We start from the raw sequence: 19,536 nt of genomic DNA, 5'->3' as shown, positions 1-19,536 counted from the left end.
AATTTATAAGATTCAGCTGTTGGCTAGATATGGAGGAGAAAGGAGAAGTCAAAAATATTACTTATCTTGCTTGAGTATCTGAGAAGATGGTAATGCTGTAACCTGCAACAGGCAGACAGGAGATGGTACAAATTTTAAGAACTGACATTGGCTTAAATTTTGAATAGGCTGGATTTGAATATGTTCAATATAAAAGACATATAGGCAGAGAAATTTAGAAAGCTTGGGGGTGTAAAAGTGTGAGACTTAGGGGTAGTGATATAGACTCGAAAGTCAACAGCATGGAGTTAAGGGAATAAACGGGGTCATAGTAGGAAAGATGTATAATAAGAGAAATTAGGCTGAAGAAGACCAATTTTCTTTGCAACAGTAAACAGAAAGAAGTCCAAAAAGGAGCTAATAAATATGCAATAACTTAGAAAGAGAGGCAGGGCATAGGGAAAAAAATAAAAACCAAGGAAAAGGAGACAGGCTAAGAAGACTAATCCTCCAAGAGTCAAGTGAGAGAGAGACTAGAAGAGATGATTCAAACTTAAAATTGGGAGACTTGGTGACATTAGTAAGAGGAACTTTAGGAAAATGGTAGAAGAGAAGCCAGATTGAAATGGGAGGAGGAGGTAAAGAGGCTGACCTATCAGCAAAGGAGCAGAAACACTTGCTCCTGCAAAGACTTTGGCAGTAAAGGAGACATGAAAGGTAGGCACTCAGCTTGACAATAAGGCAACTTATTGGGGGGGGGGGGGGGCGGGGAAGAGCAGTTCATGAAGTTTGCCTTCTGGAAATCTTAAATAAGATAAATGTACTCCTTTACCAATGGTATCTGGAAAACTGGATTTAAATTACTCTTTCAAGTCCAATTTTTTAAATTGCAACAATTTACCTGAAGCCTAAATTGTCATTTATCATTCATTCACTCAACTAATGTTATGGGAACCTACCACGTGCCCAGCATTATTCTAGACTGAGAATACAGTAGTGAATAAAATAGACAAAAGTCTTTGTCCCTACGAAGATTATATTCCAACATACCATGTCTTCTAGGAAGAGAAATGGCATTCTCCAAGTATAACATAAGCCAATGGATCATATATGAAAATCAGAATATTACAGAGAATGAAATAAAAAATAAAGAGCATGTCTCCTAGAATCGTGTTAAGGATAGGAAGGAGTTTCCAAAAAATCATAGTAAAGAATGACAAGAGTGGCCTGACCAATAAATATAGCAACTGAAGATCACTTCTGGCAGTTTTGTGGTGAATGGGATGGCAGGGAACATTGGAACTCTACTTGCTTATTTAAAAACCATAAAGTATAATTTTTCAACTGGCACACAAGCTTTTTGAAGTACCAACTAAGTATTATATTCCTTTCGCAAACCCCCAATAACGCTAGCATAGGGATGAATCCAATTCAATACCTCAAGGGCATCCTTAGATGCCCCTCAAGGATAGCTAAATAAGAAGATTCTTGATAGTTCTTGTTTCAAAATCAGAGAGATTCAGCCATCCTAGAGTGGTATGGCCCTGGGGTTGAATTCTAGTGTGAACATGAAAATGCATCTTCAACCTTTAAACTGCATGTCCTGTAAGTGACAGCTGAAGATAAATAGATACAATAAAACTGACAGACCTGATGGATTTCATAACATGCTTGAGTATCTAGAAATATATTATTAATAGTATAATACTTTTTTGTAGTTATAGCAATGCATAATTATGGTTAACTGATTTTTAGAAACTTATATGCACATGTTATCAAACTATATAAATAATTTGATATATAAATAATTGTTTTATTTGAATATAATTTTAATCCCAGGAATCCCTGAAGATCAAAGTATTACAAAAACATCTTATTAATTAATTCTTAATTTACTCATTTTGAAGTTATGATAGATTAGAAAAAGGCTAAAAGAAAAATGGTGTATTATTGGAATAGCAAATATATATGGTACTGCAGAGTTTATGTTTAACTCACTAGAAAAAAATTTGAGTGCCTAATTTTTTATCAATTAAGTAATATGCAAAAAAAAATCAAGTAATATGTTATGAATTCTTTTTCTTCACTTTTTAGGAACTTAGAAAATTTCTCAATGGCCTCTGACAAACACTTCAGTTACCAATTGAGGGGATTAAGTAGTGCAAACTTCCAATTATAAAATAAGTAAGTCGGGGATCCCTGGGTAGCTCAACGGTTTAGCACCTGCCTTTGGCCCAGGGCGCGATCCTGGAGTCCTGGGATTGAGTCCCACGTCAGGCTCCCGGCATGGAGCCTGCTTCTCCCTCTGCCTGTGTCTCTGCATCTCTCTTTCTCTCTACGTCTATCATGAATAAATAAATATAATCTTTTAAAATAAATAAAATAAGTAAGTCATGGAGATTAAAAGTACAGCTTAGGAGATATCAATAATACTGTAATATCTTTGGATGGTAACAGATTATGACTACAATTATGATGGTGAGCATTTCATAATGCTCATAATTGTTGAATTATGTTGCACACCTGAAATTAATATTTTATATCAATATACTTCAATTAAATATATATAATTCAAATTTAATATCTCTATGACTAGGTCTCAATTAATCTGAGTTAGTAAGATCTAATGCCATTCCTATTCAGCTGTTAGGTAAAAGGCCCAATTTTTCTACATATCCTGGATACTCATAAATAATTAACTTTTATTAGTTAATACCAGTAATTGTATGCATTTGAGATCTCAAACTATTTTGATTTCTCTTCTCCATAAAAGCAGGCTGCCCAAATTACCTACATCAGTAAAACAGTTGTCAAAATATTTCAAAAGCATTAAGCCAGATTTTTAACCTGCAGAGACAGCTATTAATTTATTCATACCAGGACATTGGAATTTTGATGCTACCAGTTGCCTTTTGAAGTGTTTGCCAAGAAAACAAAAGTGGAACCCAGACAAAAAACCCACTGTTTTATTTATGAGTAGATGATGTGAAATAAGAATTTAGATGTAAGGTAAAAGAATAAAGGGAGTATGTTGTTGTTTTTTTTAACCAGAGCATCAACTTAACATAAAGCAGAGACATCTAGGTATGTATAATAGAGGCAATTCAGAAGTCATTTTAAAAGTAATATGAATTTATATGGCTACCCTTCAGAAGTACTAAAATAAAAAGATAGAAAAAAACAAAATTGGCGAGGCAAGTAAGGATGCAAGGCAAATCAGAACTCACATGTACAGCTCGCGTTGTGTAAATGGATACAACCACTTTGGAAAATTGCTTGGCAATATCTACATACCCTATAGCTTAGCAATTCTACTCCCAGGTATATACACTCAGCAGAAATGTACCATATGTGCACCAAAAATACACTACAATATTCACAGAAGCACACTTCATAATTGCCCAAAACAAGATACTCTTCAAATATCCATCAACTGTGAAGTGAATCAATAAATTACAGAATATTTTCACAATGAAATACTATGTGACAATGAATATAAACAATCTACAATTACAGGCAACAATATGGATGGACTTTTACAAACAAAACAGGTTAGTGAAAGAAATCAGATACAAGAGCATATACCGTACTATTCCATCTGTATCCAGTACCAAAAAAGGTGGGGGGGATCTATATTGTTAGAAGTTGATAGTGGCTAGTCATGGCAGGTGGGGCAAGTGGGTAGTGTTTAGAGAGAGCTACGTGGGGGTTCCTACTATGCAAGTATTGTTCTATTTATTTATTTGATTGTTGGTTACAAAAAGTTAGGTTCACGTTTATTAAAATCCACCAAGTTATATAATTATGCTCTGTGCAATTTTTTAAAATAGATATTTTTTAGAGTTTTAGTTTCACAGCAAAATTGAGAGGGGAGGTACAGAGATGTACCATACAATTCATGACCCCTTATAACCCCTCTGTATAGCCTCCCCTATTAACTTCCCTCACCACAGAGTAAATTTGTTATAATTGATGAACCTCCAGTGACATATCATTATTACTCAAGTCCACAGTTTGCATCAGGGTTCATTTTGGCCACATTCTATGAGGTTTGACAAATATCTGATGACAGTATCCACCATTATAATATCATACAGAGTAGTTTCACTGCCTTAAAAATCCTCTGCTCCACCTGTTCATCTCTTTCTGTCCCCAGCCCTCAGCAACCAAACCACTGATTATTTTACTATATCCATAGTTTTGCTTTTTCTAAAATGTCATATAGTTATGATTCTTCTGAAAAGAAGCCTTTTCAGATTGGCTTCTTTCACTTAGTAATTTTTAGTTAAAGTTTCTCTGACTTTTCATGGCTTGACAGTTCATTTCTTTTCAGCACTGAATAATACTCTATTGTCTAGGTGTAGTAGTTTATCCATTCACCTACTGAAGGACATCTCGGTTTCTTCTAAGTCTTGGCAATTATGAATACAGATACTCCATGCATCCATCAATTGGCCTTTACGTGAATATAGGTTTTCCACGGCTTTAAGTAAATGCCAAAAAGCATATTTGCTGGATCATATGGTAAGAGTATGAGTAGTTTTATAAGAAATGGTCAAATTGTCTTTCATAGTGGCTGTTCCATTTTGCATAACCACCAGCAATGAATAAGAGCTCTTATTGCTCCATATCCTTGCTAACATCTAATGTCAGAGTTCTGGATTTTGACCATTCTAATAGGTGTATGGTGATATCTCATTTTTGTTTTAATTTGCATGCCCCTAATGACATGATGTGGAGCATCTTTTCATATGCTATTTGTCATCTTTATTTCTTCTTGGGTGAGATGTCTTTTAAAATCTCTGGCCCATTTTTTAATTGAGTTGTTCATTCTCTTATTGTTGAATTTTAAGAGTTCTTTGTAGGGGCACCTGGGTGGCTCAGTTGGTAAAGTGTCTGCCTTTGGCTCAGGTCATGATCTCAGGGTCCTGGGATTGAGCCCATTGTTAGGCTCCCTGTTTAGGAGGGAGCCTGCTTCTTCCTCTCCTTCTGCTCCTCCCCCTGCTAATGCTCTTTCTCTCTCTCTCTCTAATAAATAAAATTTTTTTTCTTTTAAAAAAATTCTTTGAATATTGTGTTAACAGTCCTTTTCATGTCTTTTGCAAATATTTTTCCCAGTTTATAACTTGTTTTTGAACCTGTGTACTTTTCACCTTTACATTTTATCATTATTTTGTATTAAGCAGTTTACCTTTGTTATTGTATATGTACATAATACAAAATTAACTGAATTTAATCATTTTAAGTGTACAGTTCAGTGGCATTAAGTACATTTATGCTGTTAAGCAATCATCACCACCACCTATCTCCAGAACTTTTCCACTATCTCATACTTAAACTCTGTCCATTAAACAGTAACTCTCCATCACCCTTTTTCCCCAGACCCTTAAAACTACCATTCTTTCTCTCTGGATTTGACTGTTCTAGGTATCTCATATAATTGCAATCATACCAAATTTGTCCTTTTGTGTCTTATTCCACTTAGCATAGTGATTTCAAGGTTTATCCATTATGCAGCATGTGTTAGACTTTCATTCCTTTTTAAGTACTGAATAACATTTCACAGCATGTCATCATTTAAAATGTCATATAAATGGTCATTACATCAAAGTCATGAAGCCAAACGTCCTTAGCCAACTAGCTGATATTTGTATAATACCATGAGAAAGTTGGTCAGAATCATATGTAAATGATGTACATGATCACTTCCATAGTATTATTTAAGGAAACTCAGAGTGTCCTTGTGCCCTCAAGTGTTTCCCTTCCTCACCTCTGATACGTTATTTAAAATTCTACACAGGGTATTTCTAAACTCAAATATTCCTGAAAAAGAGTAACTTATTAAACAATAACATCTTAGGATGGTTTAAATATACTGCTTTCTTTTATGACAGGAGAGATCTTAAGAGGGAAAGAAAGAAAACATTTCTTCTGTTTCAAGTACTCTGTGAAGTGTCATGTAATGCTCATATCAGCTCCATAAAGCAGGACTGATAATCCTCCTCTTGGAAATGAGGAAATAGAGACTCAGGTTCAACAACTGGGACCAGATGAACAACTGGCATATGGGAGACTAGATTTAATTTTCAGGTCCAATAATTTTCTACTATACCAATGCTGCCTACCAGGAAGAGAGAGGATTTATGAAAGAAGAAGAAGTTAAAGAAAGAAAATACCAAGAATAACTTTATCAGCTTCTAATTTTGTCTAAAGCTAGCATAAATTGTTAATTCAACTGATCTATTTCACTAGAAGTTGCTTCTTATCATGAAATGATAAGAACTTAAATAATAAACTAACTTAAAATTTAGTCCGTACCAAACTTTCTCAGTCCCCTCCCCCAAAAAATGAGCAAGAGATGAAGAGGGAGAGAGAGGGAGGGAGATTGATTGATTGATTGATTGATTGATTGATTGATTTACTGAGGGGAAAATAGTGTCTGGTTCATTGGATTCCAGGGAAGTTCTCTGCCTCTAACCATTATGTCCACAGTGGCTCCCATTGATTGCTTTTTTTCCTATGGATAAGAGAAAAAAAATGCCAGTCTTATGTTTGGCAAGTCATGTCAGTATTTGAAATCATTATTCTTAGGAATCTCTTCCTTAGACATTAACAAAAATCTTCTTGCTTTAAAACTATTTCTCAGGGTAGATGGAAACTCACTGGTCACTATTTTTTAAGATTCTATCCTAGAAGATTCTCAATGAGCTTCCTTTCCCTAGGTGAAATAATTTTAATGTTTTTCATCCTATCTCCTAAAATAATCAGAATTTTCTTAGACTTTAACAAGGGTGAAGACCGAAAAAGCAACAGTTCATCCATGGGTATTCAGCATCAGCCATGGTCCATAAATGCCAAGTGCATCTGCTAACAGCAAGCATAAACATGAAAGTGGTTTTATTAGTTTAGGCACTTTAAACTGAAATAACCTAAACTGATATTTATTAAAACATGGGAAGATGTAGCTATATCACCCAGATTTTAAAATGTATCTTACTATAGTGTTGTAATTTTATAGACTGAGTTATATCAAGAGAGATACAAATATAGAGATAAAACGAGGTAGGGGTACAAGTAGAGATAGAAACAGAGATGAAGATTATGAAATTAGATTGCTTTAGATAAAACCTGAAAAAAAGTCACAAAATCTTTTGTACTAAAAATCTTTATAAAGCCCTAAATTCAATGGTAGAGGAATCACAAACATTCTCAACTCTGCAGAATAAAATAAAGTCTTTAATGTGTTTCTTTGAAATGTAAACAAATCACATGGTATCTTTGTTATGATCTGTTACCCTACAGTATAGAAGTCAAGCAATATTAGATCATATAATAATCCAAGAAAAACCACTTCTCCCTTTGACCTAGTTCCAAAGCACTTTCCTCTGGCTTTGAAGATGAGTAAATATCCTTGTTAAAGTACTAGATCAGGCCATCCACTTTTAGTAATAGATTCTATTAACTATCAACTAGCCCCTATTAACGTGACTTTAAAATTGATTTGGAAAACAGTCTTTATTGTATAAGTCTTCTAATTTCTCTTTTATTTACTAAATGTCTGCATATTAGTTGCTCAAGAGATTTCTAGCTATGCTTAGCCTTTGATTATCCCTTTTAATAGAAACAAACTTGAATGATATTCCCAATGCTATATAAGTATCATGATTAAGAAACTTAAAAGTAACCTTTCCTCTTAACCCCCTTAGTTATTCCATAAATGTTTAAATACTGGATCTACCATTTTCTTTAGTAAAGACATTTCTACAAAAAAAAACTCATTACTATCCATCATATTTCTTAAGCACCACTATGCTTGTTATATAAGCAAGATTTATAGAAGGTAAATTTTTGCCCAGAACACCTAAAAGAAAAACATTAGCTCTAGCTTTTAGTTCTATTAAGATAGAAAATATTGGCAAAGAGATTGTGATTATTTCCTTTTCAAATTGGTTGACATTTCCTAGTTCCAGATGCACTAGAAATTTGAAACTGACTTTGGAGAATAAGTAATTTCATACTTTTTGTCTAACAAATGGTTTAGTAGTTGTCCCCTTTAGTATACGATAAGTTCATGTGCTAATTGAATAATACAAATTTTAAGATAAGAATACATTTACAAATATTGCTATCCCCATTGGTATTTGGCAATATATATAATTGGTTTTGGAAATGTTTAATTTACCAGTATCTATACGGTTTTGCCTAAAGAAATCATCAAGTTTTTTTATCCTCTCAGTAGTTTAATAATGATAATTTTTAAAAATTAAGTTTACACTTAAGCAGTCAATACTTATTATTACTATGAATCTGAATGTTTGGAAACTTATCAGATTATTTACAATTAAAATAAAAATTAGAATACCTGAAGATTTGGTTGACTATTATAATTGGTTTCTTATGAAAGAGTAAACATTTATCACAGTGCATCTTTCTTTTGGTATATCATAGAACTAATTGTGTTCTACAAAATATCTAGCAAAGAGGAATATTAAAACCAAGAAAAAATTATCTTTCACTTTAATAAACAATGATGATTTCTACTAGACTCTTTCAACCTATTGCCATTCTCCTACTATTATGTGTCTTTGTGGGTCATAAATTTGCAACTCCATAAAGAAAGGGTTTATGGAATAGAACACCTAAATTTTAGAGAAGTTATAGAAGAAGTTGATTGAGGTCACATTGCAAACAATGACAGAAGCTTGATTCAAGTTCAGGTAGATCTAACTCAAAAATTACATGGACCTTTTTTCATCTATTACATTATGCTTTTCTCTACAGTCAGCAGCAACCAATGCTATTCTCACCACCATTGCCATGATCTTGCCTCCTAATCCTTTGAACTGTATACATCTAAACCATCACAACAAAGTAGTATGCATGTTGTATGGCAATTTAAGGTAGAATTGAGGGTTTGAGGGAACAGAGTCTATCTTGAGGGTGACTTCAAATTTGGATATTAAAAAATGCTGCAAACAAAGAAGCCTGTTCTGCATAATAGAAGCCTCCAAGAACAATAGATGTCAGGGTAAAAGGGACAGAGAAAAGTACTGTAGTCCAGATATTCTCAAATGCACCAGCTTTGTGCTATCTCTGTGTCAGGTGTAGTTCTGCTATCTCACAGTTCTTCTAAAGAAGCCATCTACACCAAAGAACTTAGAAGCAGTGTAGATTTTACCGAAGATTTTATAGGGAAGATGGAGGAGGAGATTGATTGATTGATTGATTTTTATGGAGGAGGAGATTTAAATTGCACACCTCTCCAAAACCTTTAAAGTCTTCCATTAGATGTTACATTTCTTTTCCAAATCACTACCAAGACTTTTTTTTTTTTTTTTTTTTTTTTTTTTTGCCTCTTCTCTTTCTCAACATACTGGCCAACTTGTTTATTCTTCTCTTTCCTTCCCCCAATTCTCAGGACCTTCAAACACATCTCCCCTTCAGGATGCTGAAAATTTCAGCTCTGCCAGAGGGACTACCTCCAAAGTACACTCAATTCCCTTGATATACACAAAAATAAAGGACTTTGATTTACATCACTCATCATCCATAAGAAGCAATAAGAAATTACAGCATTTCCTGAAGTAAACTTGGTTCTCTGAAATCAGTGTCCATAAAAATTTATCCAGAATAACCATCCATGAACATTATGTGGACTGATGCTATTCTCTACATAAACTCTGTCTCTGTGTTCATTCTAGATGTCCTCACCTGAGTTTCATTCATCCTCACTTACTTCACATCCTGATCCTCAAGTCTGACTTTTGCCAAAAATCAGAATGGACCCTGCTTCCTGCTTCCAAAGATGTTCATCAACAAAAATCATCAATACCCAAAAAAAAAATCATCAATACCCCATTTATTTAGCATTTCCTGTGCACTTGGTAGTGTGGTGAACACTTTAAAAATAAGTGAGTTAAACCTCCCAAGAAGTCTATGAAGTAGATATCACTGTTCACATCTGCCCCTTGGCCTTTCCCTTGCATTGAAACAAGACTTTTATCTTGGTGCTCACAATTTAGTGATAGAGTTTGAGAAGTAAGCAGCCAAGAACAGCACAGATAGTACAAAGTATTGACCTTGATCTCACATCTTAATGATTTAATGGGACAAAAATTTATGCCATTATTTAAATTTAATTCACTGAAGTTATGTAGTGCTTAATAATTTCTCAGATGGTGTTGCCTATATAATCTTCCCCAATCTTCACAGTAACATTGAGAAGTAAATATTGTTATGACCCCATTTTCACAGACCAGGGAAGGAGACTTATTGATGTTAAGCAACCTACACAAAAACCTATTAGCAAATGGCAACTCTAAGAGGTGTCTTACAGGTGAAGGTGGTGTCCCTTCAGATCCATGCACTTTGAATAATATAGTGACTCTATATAACTATATATACTAACTGTATAGATAGTTACCTATGTAACTAGATTAACACACACACACGTGGTAGCATGTGTTGTAGTGGTCAAGGCCAAGACGAGCCACTTTGGCATGAACACTATTTTGAACTGAAGGCAATCAGGATCCTGCAGGCTCAAGAAAAACTTTTGCCCCTCCCTTAACTACTTAGAAGAATCTAAATTGGGCATCTTTCTCAGAATAAGAGTTATTAGCAAAGATAATTTTTATGTAAGTGACCCATTTGTATGACAAGGTAACATCCAATTACTGAACATATGCTTTTCTTATTGCCCTGTGAATTGTATTCGTTTCCTCTAAATTGCCTGACCCCACCCTCTTTTCCTTAATTCAGGATGTATATACCTCATTTTGCCTAACTAGCTTTGGAATTTTCATGTCTTTGTGGATTCCCCATGCATATGCTATTAAATTTGATTTTCTCCTATCAATTGATCCCATGTCAAAATTGATTCTTAGTCCTGCTAAGAAGGACCTTTGACAGAACAAGAATTCTTGCTCACTGACAGTGTGTGTACGTATGCAATTGTGTGTGCCAAAGAAATGGCAACTGGCTTAACAAGGCTGACTTTTTAAATAGAGACTAATAGCTCAACATTTGCCCCTCTGAAAAAGTAAAATGTTCAAGTACAGTGAATTTATTCAGAAATTTATAACCATAACATGAAAAATCTCCTTTAATCTCATTATTTAAATTTCATACTTTTTGTAGACTAGAGATATTATTATAGGATTTTGTGTTATTTCAAAAAATACAACTTTAATTTATGTATGGATGGGTACTGGGGATGGGTGTACCACAGTGTTCTTAGAGCTGAGGTCTTCTAATATTCTGAACCCAGAGATGATAATATAGAACATCCCTTCACACTATTCTACTGAGAGAAGAAAAAGAGGGTGGTAGCTAGAAGGAAAAATGTAGGTAAGGAGCAATCTGAGTGAATAGGAAAACTGAAATCAAGACAACTTAACATATATTACATATATAACCAAGTGAATATGAACTGCAAAGCATAAATCAAGTTTCAAATACAAAAGAACTTCTGAGATAGGAGATGATTACAATCATTAAAATAGTTAACATTTCTCTCACACATGACAATTTGCCAAGAATATTATATGCATCATTTGTTTAAACCTCACATTGTTTCCATGAGGTATTACTATTATCATCTGCATTCTGTAAACAAGAGAATAAGGCCTGAAAGGGTTTTGTAAGAGCTCTAAGTCACCCAGCTTGTGAATGGTATTAGCCACCATTTCCAAAGTGTGGCCACCTGCAGTGGCATTCTCTCAGGCAAAAGGGAAGGTGGTGTGGGAAATGTAAAATGTGTAGCTGCCAATCCACAAAATTTACAAAACAAAGAAATTAGAGTAATTTCAAACTCAGAATTTGAAAAAAAAAAAAAAGTGGAGTAATTCATGGCAGCTTAAACATTAGAAACTGAGGAAGTTCTGTAGCAGCAGGGACCTAATAGAAAGGAAAAAAAAATAGACTCTAATAGATAAAATGTATAAATTAACAAATGTATTCAAGCTGTCTCTTCCTGTGGAGCAGCTATTAGGGGCAGAGAGGGAAGGCAGGGAAGAAGAGGGGAGATGGGGGGAAATCATGACTGAAAAAATACCAAAACATCAGAGACCCATCCTAAGAGTAATTCAAGGAATTCTCACTGAGAACAATGAAAAGAAAATAGAAAAAAGTTTCAATATCATAAAACTCAAACATTTGGGCAAGTATTTGAGTTAATTGCTTGAAATAAGGTTTGGAAATGATTCTCTAGCTAATGTCTTCTTAGAAAGAACAGAAGAACATTAAGTAATTTGATTACAATCATTACAAGGGAGGTTTATATAAAATTCTCTGTTTCTCAGAGCCTCACCTTAACTCTTGCTATTCACATCACCATTTTGATTCCAGAATACTGGAAACCAAGACTGTATAATCATGAATAGAAAGTAAACATGCCCTGGTGGGTTTGTTTTCCCTTACTCGGGGGGGTTTTCTGTGAGGTGTATATAGTAGGAGTTACATCATGCATAGCCAATTGTATTCAGTTCATCAGCTGATTATAGACATCCCTTCCAGGAAAGCTTCCATCCCTGATATGCTCAACTCTATTACCCAACTCTGAGGCACAATGAAAGATTCATGAGGACAATGACAGTACAGATGTGTGAAATGCAAGATACCCAGGAGAAGATGAAATTCATTGCTCAATCACAGTGTGTTTTATATAATACATTGTGGCAAGCCGCATACATGATCAAAAATGTATCTTTATAAACTATGGCACCTCATACTTTACTTATCATCTCTGCAGATATGCAAGTAATACCTCACACCTAGGCAGAATGCTAATGATGAGCAGAAGATGGTCATACCTCGGAATAGCTAGTACACTTACTTCCAAAGCTCATACCTAAAACATCCATATTTCATTCAGTGAAAAGTTCATTGGACTCTCACTTAGAACCTTTTTACTTTTATTTTACACACAATTCTAAGAAATTTAGTATAGCATAGGATTAATCTAAATCAAAATCACAGGCTCTCCCATAAATTAGTTCCCATGTCTTAGTTGGTGAGGGACTTAATCTTTGCTAGCTCCCACTTACCTGGAAAATGAGTATTTCACAGAATAGGTATGAAATGTAATCATGCTGTGTACAAATCAGCACAAAAAGCAAGTGTCCTAGAATTTAAATGCAGATATTTTTTCATAGAACCTGGTTACCACATCGTGAACCAACTATTTTATCTGAGCTTCTATCAGGGTAAAAAACAAGCCTTTCCAATGCCAAAGAAAAATGGGTTGGTCTGGAATTCTTGAGAGATTGATTATACATCCATCTCCACAGAGAAACTCCCTAGGAGATTTTCAAAGGTAACTATAATTTATAGGGTTGTCTTTTATTCCTAATGTTGATATCCCCCTAGGAATTCAAAATGCATAGAAATCTTAACTGGCACACAGGTAAACAGCTCTTCCTAACTTCATTGCACTGCCTTATATAGCACAGTATAATAATCAATGCTCCTGATGATGAATAAAGTCATCAAGAAAGGGTTAAGTATATGTTTCTTAATGTTCTGACAAGGAAGACAAAGTGAAGAGAAATGTTAAGATCAACCATTTAAAAACTTCTAATTTAAACAACATTTTTTCCCTAGGAAACTTAGAAATTTCAGTTGAGAAAACCCATTCATTCAAAACAAAGCTGATCACGATGCCAAAATATATAATCACTATCTTCCCACTCATGTATAAAGATGGTTTAATACTCTGTCTTCAGGACTTAGACTCAAGACTACCAAGGTAACTTTTTTTAGGTGGAAGGAAGTAGTTACCTAAACATATGCCCTTTCATGATCTTTGCTTACTATACCAAGTTGTTTATCTATTTTTATTGATTTGTAGGAGCTCTTTACAAAGGCCCTTCATGATATTAAGGATATGAGCCTCAGCTTCTAAATTGTAAATAAATTTCTACAGTTTATCCTTTGCTTTATGGTTACTTTTTTTTTTAATTTTTATTTATTTATGACAGTCACAGAGAGAGAGAGAGAGGCAGAGACACAGGCAGAGGGAGAAGCAGGCTCCATGCACCGGGAGCCCGACGTGGGATTCGATCCCGGGTCTCCAGGACCGCGCCCTGGGCCAAAGGCAGGCGCCAAACCGCTGCGCCACCCAGGGATCCCTATGGTTACTTTTTTGACAGAGATCTTACATTTTAGTGTAATGAAATGTGACATACTCTTCTCTTAGATCCCTGAATTGCTCTCATGGAAAGGGAAACTTTTTCCAACCCAAGATAGTTAAAATATCCTCCTATACTTTCTCCTATTCTCTATGTGGCTTTAGTTTCACATTCAAGTCATTAGTCCAATTGTAGCTTATGTTTGCATTAGGCAAGGCAAACAAATTCTCAATAAAACATCTTCTTTGAAAATATAATTCTTTGCTTCTTAATCCATGTAGATAAAAGCGTGGATTTTTACATTATGCCTAAGAAAAATAAGTGGAATAGATTTTTCATGTTATTCTAAGTCATCAAACATTCATCTCTCTTAAGTAAACGTTTTGGTGTTATGATGAGAAGGAAAAGGGAACTAACACTTAGATAATGCCAAAAATGTGCCAAGCACTATCCTGGGTACACTATATCCACCATTTCATCTAATCCTAATGAAGCTGAGAATCAAAGGGGATAATAACTTACCTGCAGGTCATGTAGCTGGAAAACTGGAGAAATTGTTCAAAACCAGTTTGTTCTAACTTCAAAATGTATGTTCTTTCTGCACAACGACATAAAAATGTTACATACAACATGTCTAAGGGATGCATGATTATAATATTTAATGGTTAATGCTACTTTTCCCCAAATGCTATGTAGCCCATGTAATGCTTTGAATAACAGTTACTACCATCATGTTGCATCATAGTATATAAAGAGAAAAAATGATAATATAAATGGAACTCTATTCCTGGTCAGATGAGAGCTGGAAAATGGATTCTTACCTCTTTTTCTAATTCTGTGTGCTGAATTTCTAGCCTGGAACTTAGTACAGAGGTGACATGATATTCCACAAGAGTTCTAGGCAGTTGGGGAATTTTGTACTTCTAGGTATAGTCCCCAGCCTCTAAACACTCATCCAGAATGATTAAGGACCTAGGTATAAACTGCTTTGTGAAGTGAAATCAAAATAAAGTAGATTCTGTTGTTGGTACACATAGCCCAGAAGAAATATTTATGTTAATGTTATGCACTCTAATTTTCCTATTACTATCATGTCAATACAAAAGTTTTATAGCACTTTATTACATGAAAAACATCACCATGTACTTTATCATAATTGATTTCCACCATTACCACATAAAAGGAAAGCAGAACAGGTGTTATTTCCTCTGCTTTTATAAGGTGGGGTCTGGGCTACTTGCCTAGATCCCAAGGCAGGGAAATGGATGAATCAGGGGCTACACTCACTCCTGGGATGCCTAATTCAGTTCTTCCCACCTTCTCCTTTAAGAAGAAAAGAAAAGAAAAACCTAGCTTTAATTTTAAAAGTCCATGAAAGTCTAATAAAATAGTTTTTAAATGATTTATCTTATTAACACATGCTCGGTAGCCCTATCCTTTTATAAAAAGAGATACCGTAATCTCTGTCCCTAGAGCTATTTGAGAAGTTAATAGGACAAGCATCTGTCCTTGAGGATTAAAAAAAAAAAAAGGTAGGTAGACAAGAAAGTCCACTGGGTTTCATGCTGTGCCAATAATTAATATTCATAAGGGATTTACGACCACTTTCACATCTTTTTGGAAAAGTTCAATTCCTGACACACTGATAGACCTACTATGTACAGAGTTTCTGACAGGTACTAAGAAAATACAGTGGTAAATGAGATGCTTAAAACCAATATTTACTGTGGCTATCTCTGAGAGTGTGGGATTTCAGGGAATTCTTTGGCATAACTCCGTTTCCAAATTTTTACCTAATTTGTATGCATTTGTTTTGGAATAAGAAATAAATAGAAAATGTATGGAAAAGGGTATAGTGTAGTGAGATCTTATTTCTAATAGAATAGGTCTCCCATATTAAGCTCCTTTGAAAATGCTATCCTGCTGAGTTGAAAGAGAGAAAAGCCACACTGATTGCGCAATGACTATGTCCAGGCATTTTCTTGGATAGTTAGAAACATTAATCTTCCTTATTTCTCACCACAACTTCTCAAGGAAAATATTATCCTCATTTCATAGATATATAAAATGGCTCTTACTGAGATTATATGACTTGCTTTTGGTCATGCAACAAGGTTTCTATATCCCCAGTACAGTACTCTTTTCACATTCCCATGATACCTTTCAATTGTGTAGACAATAGGTTTGTCTATTGCGGGGAATATAGGTCTGACTTATGACTAAAACAGAAAATCATGCGTGAAGTTCCTAGGAGCACCATATTCATTTTGGTTTGTAGTTCTTTAATACACCAAATATCAATTCTTAATGAATTATTCCTAGTTCCGATAAACTATTGCACTGAGTCTATTATATCCAACCAATGGGTCTGCTTGTTGATCAAATTTTCCTGTTAGATAAAATGGAAAAAAAGTCAACTACTTCTTTTTAACTAATATAGTTCAAACAATTACCTGAAGTGTTCCATAATTGATATTAACTACACACTTATTACCACCTTGAAATTTTAATTTGTACATTCCAAGGTTAGAAACAAAACATGGAGCAAACAGAAATGTTTCGACTTGAATGTAGGAATTGTCACTCCGTGAAAGAAAAATTCTAACATCATAAATTAGCAAAACAAGAGTTTTTTAAAAGTCAGCATGTAGTCAGGAATGTTCAGATTAGATTAGTAAGATGCTAAAGATTCCAATATGTACAGAAAGAGTAATATTTATTAAAAAAAAATAAGTGATTAGATATTTTTGAGAAGTAAAATTACTTCTAGCCATCAGGAAAATGCTCTTTCTTGGAAAGTTTTAGTGACTGAAATTAGGGACAAACAGGATTTCTGGGGTATCAGTGAAGTTCTGTTGCTTATCTCAATACTGGTTAAATGTTACCCTCGGTTTGTATATTTTCTGGTTATATATCACACAGTTCAATAAACATTTCTAAGAAATGACTTCTAGGAGTGAGGACTAAAACCTTGACTGGTTTTTAATGCTGCTTTTTGCATCTTCACACTATAGATTTAAAAAAAAGTCATTAGAAGAGCTTAGGTAGAGGGGATATCTATTCATTTGCAAAAGAAAAAGACAAAAGGGGGGTGCTTGGATGGTTTAGTCAGTTGGGTGTCTGCCTTGGGGTCAGGTCATGATCCTGGGGGTCCTGGGATGGAGGACCCATGAATCAGAGACTGAAGCAGTTCCCTGCTTGGCAGGGAGTCTGCTTCTCCCTCTGCCTCTGCCCCTCCCTCTACTTGTGTGCATGTTCACTCTCTCTCTCTCAAATAAATAAATGAAATCTTTAAAAAAAAGAAAAAGACAAAAGAAAATTTCTAAAAACCATTTCACAAAAGGAAAAAAGATTAGTTCTTTTTAGTATTCCATAAGTATTTGATCTGGGATAAGACAGGGTGATCTAAAGTCCTCAGACACCACAGGCCCCGGTCCTACATATGCACATGTGCACAAGTACACTCATACACATACACACATATGCATGCATTCCAAACCATGTAAATCCATCCCTGAAAATAAGTCTTTGGTCTATAAAGAGTCACTATTGAGCAAGACTCAGACACTTATATTTCTAAGGATTAAATTTAGGACAATTTTTCCTTAGTATCAAATCTGACAAACGAGATTATTTCTAATTATTTCTAATCCTGACAAGTTCTGTGTTGTAGGACTATTGCTGATCCATGAAACTCTTATTTTTAAAGTCAATTATTTGAACCCCCAATTCTACTGAAAGCCCATTAGAAGATAATGGTAAAAGAACACACTTAACTTCAACAGAAGCTTGTAGTTCTCTAACTTTAGAATTCATAAGAATCATCTGGAACATGTGTTGACAACATAGACTTTTAATCTGTATGTCAGAGACCTTGATTCAGTAGACCTGTAGGGGCAGTCTCAGAAATCTATGGTCTCCGGAAGCATGCCAGGTAATTCTGAAACAGATAACCAGCACACCACACCTCAAGAAACACTGCCACTATTGCATCCTCAAATATTTAGCTCCTACCAAACTCTGCATGGGATTTAGAGAGATCACAATACAAGCAGTGTGCATGGACCTGAATAACCAGATGGCTTTCATCCTGAAAATATAATAGTCCATGATTTAACACCATGCTAGAGTAAAACAAGGGAGAAGAGCACAACAGGACAGGTGACTTCACCATGTTCTCTTGGTGAGTTTGACAAGATGTACCCTGGCTGAAGTATTGTACATTTGTAAACTTTGTTCTAGCACTTTCACAAACCTTCATCCTATTAGTCACAATAGCTTATGTGAGGGAAAAGGGTACAACTCAGTAAACTTTTATGACACCCTGACCCATGGTTGGCTAAGACCTAACAAAGATTTTGGCTAGCTAGCAGGCAAACTTTCCATTTGGAAACAAGTCCCATTCATGGAAGCTGTAACTCAACCTGTCACAGCAAGTATAAAAGCATTACATCTGGACTGTCCTGGGCTGTCAATCACAGGATGGCTCACTAATTTTCTCAACCCAGAACCTCATCATGCTAGAAGCAGCAGCTACCTTGTTTACCCTCATTCTTAGGCAATCTTTCTCTGCATTATCATTTTGATCATTAATGTGCTTATGTTGACAAGAGCCAAAGAAAATTCAAATGCAACCCAGAAACAACAGAAATGTGTCATCCTGGAATGGACATGTGGTCTGTCCAACCTAGGCACCTGCTTCTCATGATGAGTAATGCCAGATGTTTCAGGGAAAGATATAAGTCTCTATTACACATGTGCTTTATGCAATTGTGCAATGATACATCACAAGGGAGTTTTCTTTTTCTGACCCTGGGTTAACCATCAGTTGCAGCCTAATATTTCAAGACATCAGCCCTTGAACTCATTACCCCTACATCCTTTACAGTACTCTCCTAAGAAAGAAAAAAAAAAGAAAAAAGAATATTTGAATATTTGTTCAATATGTTTCCTCAAAAACTCTGGACCAAAGCAATTATACTTGTAGACAACATTTTCTGGTTTCCATTACAGAGATGGCTGGATATTTGATATAAGGATAATATTTATTCGATAGAGTAGGTAAATGAGAACTAGCTGACATTTGCAAATAACTTGGAGACAAAAATTACTACTGATAATCTTTAAAGTTGGTATTAGGAAAACCTCCCAGAATCTGTATAACTAATAGCATAATTTAGGTAAAATGACAAAAAAATAACTAGTAACAATTGCAAGAATTATAAACACTAACAATTTCTCTATGATTATATACTCTTGAAAACATTCAGTAAGAAACATAACAATGGTATGATTTATTCATTTGTTGAACAGATATTTATAGAGCACCTTCACTACTCACTGTGTTAAGGACTAGGGAAGTAGTCATGGGTTTTACCCTTATATGGTCCAAAAGGGGAAATGGACAGTTGTTAGAGAAATAAATAGA

The sequence above is a fragment of the Vulpes lagopus genome, chromosome 6, assembly GCF_018345385.1.
Source record: "Vulpes lagopus strain Blue_001 chromosome 6, ASM1834538v1, whole genome shotgun sequence".
Lineage (NCBI taxonomy): Eukaryota > Metazoa > Chordata > Mammalia > Carnivora > Canidae > Vulpes > Vulpes lagopus.
Note: the sequence above shows the minus strand (reverse complement) of the source record.